General features: G+C 36.6%; 1 protein-coding gene across 5 annotated transcripts in view; it reads left to right on the top strand.

The window, feature by feature from the left end:
* The window catches only part of Rbm25 (RNA binding motif protein 25), a 51097-nt gene that overhangs the window by 4700 nt on the left and 41636 nt on the right, over positions 1–4761 (top strand). For 3 of the 5 annotated variants that reach the window (XM_029484413.1, XM_021178592.2, XM_021178593.2), the window contains exon 2: positions 2378–2442. The exons of the other annotated variants lie outside the window; for them this stretch is intronic. The gene's annotated coding sequence lies outside the window, so the exon portion shown is untranslated. The remainder of the gene's footprint in view (positions 1–2377; positions 2443–4761) is intronic. 5 annotated transcript variants of the gene reach the window in all.

Genomic DNA, 4761 nt, shown 5'->3' on the forward strand with positions numbered 1-4761 from the left:
ATGGTTTCCTGGAGAATCCAGTTTTGTGTGAATTCAGTTAGTGAAGTGATTTTTCTAAAGCTATACTTGCTTAGGGTCGTGCAGTTATTAGTCTATACTGCTGTGCTGGCTTAAGCAGGTTGGGAGACAGTGTTAAATTAATAGTCACTTACATTCATTGTGGAGCCACTGGACTAGTTGACAAGGTTTATATAGTAACTTAAAATCTCACCCTTTTATAACTACTACAAATGGTTTCTAGGGGAGAACTTGCAAAATAATTGGTACCATCTAGTGTCCCTAGAGAGCTTAGTGTCACTCTTTCCCTGGTGACATTCACTTCTGTCTGGATAAGTATGCAGTGGAGTAGTGCTCATTTAAGTAGTATTGGTTATATTTTGTATACATGTGGTATTCACAAGAATAAAAAAAATGGGCAGAAAAGAAGAGAGAGTAGAGTTGGAGAGTGTAAATGTATTTTAGGTCTGTTTTCTTTTTTAGATTAAATACACGTTAATTATATATAATAAAATAGATTTTTAATTCCAGTGAGGTTTTTTTTTTTCCGAGACAGGGTTTCTCTGTATAGCCCTGGCTGTCCTGGAACTCACTTTGTAGACCAGGCTGGCCTCGAACTCAGAAACCCAGCTCCAGTGAGTCTTGACAAATAGAACTGTGTGACCACCACCAAATTAGATAGAGATTGGAAACATTTACCACATAGACCGTTATGTTGGCACAGAAAGCTACATACTTTACAAATACTTTGAACCAGACAAGTGATGGTAGCACACACCTTTAATTCTAGCCCCTGGGAGGCAGAGGCAGGCAGAGTTCTGAGTTTGAGGGCACCGTGGTCTATGGTGTGAGTTCCAGGATAGCCAAGGCTACACAGAGAAACCCTGTCTTGAAAAACAAAAGAAAACAAACAAAATGTATATGCACACACATAAACACATGTATATGTATGTATTTTGGAGCTTTTAAATTTAAAACATCTTAGGCTAGGCGTGATGGCATATGCCTTTAATCCCAGTACGTGGGAGGCAGAGACAGGAGAATCATTGAGGCCAGAATACAGAATACATAGGGAGTTCCAGGACAGTCAGAACTTAATAGAAGAGACCTGTTTTGAAAAACAAAACAGCCCCCAAATTCCGCAGAATGAAGAAGAAAAACATATATAAAAGTTATTTTTATAAATAGTATTGAAGTAAAAACAGTAGTAATAACTGTATCATATCTAACATCACCCTCAGGAAATCCTTTTGGCTATCCAGAACCCAGCCAGCAACTTGCTAACTACGACTTTGACCACCCCTGCCTCCTTCAAGGCACAGTTTGTATTACTGAAGTAGTTTCTCGCTTCCATTTTGTTCCCTTCCAGGTTTAACAGGGTGACAATGATTGTTAAATCAGAAACCTTTCAAAATGTGTTCTATCCCATTTTTAGTAGTTGCCCAAACCTTTACAGTCTATTACAAAGCTCTAGCCTCTTTGAACACTTACTCTTCCCAGTTAATGCTCAGTTTTATCTAACTCAGCGTTTTTCTTCTCTAGGCATACAGTTGACCTTGCTGGTCTTCCCTCAAAGGCATGTCTACCTTAGTCTTTTTATATTTATTTCCTTTGCTTGGAAGTAAGGTTTTTACCTTTGATATAAATAGGCCTTCCTGCCTCAGCCTCTTTCAGCTCTTTGTTCAAATCTTCACTTAATGAGGCCTGATCATTGGAACTGAAAGTAAACCACTCCCCATCTCTTCCTTGATTATTTTTCTGTAAAATCTACCAACTTTCAAAGTCTCTTAAACTTAGAAGAAAGTATAATTTATTATTAAATTTTTTATTTTAAAAATAAAATCTGGTACACTTTGCTGTGGTTGTATTTTCATTTCACATAACAAAGCATAAAGCTGTTAATATTCAGTGTTTAAACATTTATTTTGTTAATGTCATTAGGAGTGTCTGTTTTTCGAACCTCCCTAGGAGGAGGCTATTATCTTAAAGGAAATGGGAACTGTTCAAATGTTGGCATTGACTATAATAGTTTTTCACCTTCAAGTCCAACCCATATAAGTTTTGAGCAGCTTTAAATAAAATGGAGGTATTTCATAGGAAAAATAGTAATGTATGCAATAATTATATTGGTGAAACTAAAATGTATCTGGTTAATTAACTTAATATTAAAAACTATAAAATATAACTTAATATAGCTTTACTTTAAAAGTATTGTTTATATCTAACGCTGGTGGGAAAGAAGTGGCTCTAAAAATGAATCCATGGCCCCAGTTGTGAAACTAGGCACTGGGCTGTTGTTAAGTAGTAGCTGTTTAATAACTCTATTGATGAGTCCTCAGGCATTGTTTATTGTTCATTAATTAATTTATTTATTCAACAGGTACTATACCAACTGCTTCCTAAGAAAGTGCTGAGATAGAGTATTATTAGAATACAAGAGCTTCTGTAAGTAGGACAGTGGCCTTCTGTTTAACAGACACGCCTTCCTGCTCCTCTCCATGTAGAACACTTGTAATTTAGATTATTAAAAAACTCAACGGGGAAGGGGAACAAATGAGAACATAGTCTAATAACACATGTATGAAGATGTCGTAATTGAAACCCACTACTTAATGTGGTAATTTTAAAGGTAATAATTACAAAAAGAAAAGACAACGCAACACACAAAAATTGGATGTATAATGTCTTACAAACTTGTGTCTTTACTTTGATAGATCTGCTGAAGCTTACCTAAGTTTTTAAAGGCTTTTCTAGCACCTTTTTACTAATGTGGGAATCATTCTGACAATTATTTTACTTGTGAATAAGAACTGGCTTATAAAACCAAAGATTAAGTTTTATAGAGTATATTTTTAAAAGTTATTGTTATTATTATTTTCTAAGACAGGGTTTCTCTGGGTAGCCTTGGCTGTCTTAGAACTTACCCTGTAGAACAGGCTGCCTTTAAACTTAGAGATCCACTTGCCTCTGCCTCCTGAGTACTGGGATTAAAGGGGTGTATCACTACTGCCTGGCATAGTAGTTTAAAAAATATTTTTAAAGTTACATTTCTATGTACTTATTCTTGGGACATGTGTTCAGTGGCGCATGTGTGGAAGCCAGAGGACAACTTGTGGGAGCCAATTCTCTTCTTCCACTTGGTGGATTCTAGGTATGGGATTTAGACTGATAAGCTTGGGTGGCAAGCGAGTAACTTTACCTGCTGAACCATCTCATCAGCTCTTAAGAGACTCTTTAAAAAGTCAGTTACAGTATAAGACAGGACAGTTGTGAGCATGCAGGACATGCTTTTCTATTTCAAAGAAATGCTTACTAACAGGTAAAAAGATAGGAACTTTAGGAATTGGGGAGCTAAACCCGAAATAGTTTTTTTGTTTGAACTTCAGATTCTTAGAAGTTAATTAAGACGGGTGTGGTGGTGCAACGCCTTTAATCCCAGTACTTGGGAGGCAGGGGCAGGCGGATTTCTGAGTTCGAGGCCAGCCTGCTCTACAAAGTGAGTTCCAGGACAGCCAGGGCTATACAGAGAAACCCTGTCTTGAAAAACTTAAAAAAAAAAAGTGAATTGATTTGTTCTAGTACTCAAGGAAAGGATATATTTGATACACTGGTAATACAAATTACACATTAATTTGGAGGAAATGATTTAGTACTAGAGTTTGAAGGCAAACAGTGATAATCTTTATTACAGGTATATTTATAGGCTCACAAAATGGTTCAGTAGGTAACGGTGAGCTTGCTGCTGTGCCTGACAGCCCAAGCTCAATTTCAAGACCCAGTGATGGACAGAGTGGACTCCTGTAACTTTTCTTGACTTCCATACATGACACATACATGCACACGCATATATAAGCTCACACAAATCAATAATTATAATTAAAGAAAATCCTAAATACTTTGCAAAGATGAAATTAAATATCCAAGAATGTTCAGTATTATTCGAAAGGGTTAAAAAGCCGCGGCAACTGTTTCTGTATTATCATGTACTGAGTTACAAAGATAAGAATGGATGTGAAGAGATGTCAGTGACATTGAAGGAGCAATGCAGGTAACTGTAGTATGTATGAATATATTATAATAAAGCACAAAATACTAAATATTTGTAAAAAGAAAACATGGTAAACTGGTGGGAATTGATGGATGAGAGAAAGTAGAAGACATCACACCTTTTAAACTTTGGCTACTAAAGGATGAGTAAGAAAAATAAAGGAGCCAGGCATGGTGGTACATTCTTCTAATCCTGGTACTCCGAGGCTGGCCTTTGAGTCATGTACAGTGTTTTAAACTGAAAACCAAGTAAATATATACACTCAGCCACTAAAAAAGTAAAACAACATGTTTTTGAGGTAGGGTCTCATGTAGCCAGGCTAGTCTCAAACCCAACATTATATTGCTTCATAGCACTCTGGCCTTTAACTGGTCCTTCTGCTTCCATCTCCCAATTTCAGAGATTACAGTCATGTGCCGCCATGCCCTGCTTGAAAAATGTGTTCAACAATTCTAGGCTTTCTCAGTTCCAGAGTATGGGATTTTCTGTTTTAGGTGGAAAAATTTCAACTAGTGATTTGACAGTGGTTTCCTGCTTAGTTAAAAAGCAAAAAACAAAACAAAGAAAATATCCACCAAACTAATTCTACTGGAATCATTACCAACTTATTTCAGCTTTTTTTTTTTTTTTTGAGACAGGGCTATACCAAGGACTGGCTTGACTATGTAGACAATGCTGTCTTGCCTCCTTGTCCACCCCAGACCTTGGATTTTTGA

This window comes from Mus caroli, chromosome 12 (assembly GCF_900094665.2).
Source record: "Mus caroli chromosome 12, CAROLI_EIJ_v1.1, whole genome shotgun sequence".
Classification (NCBI taxonomy): Eukaryota; Metazoa; Chordata; class Mammalia; order Rodentia; family Muridae; genus Mus; species Mus caroli.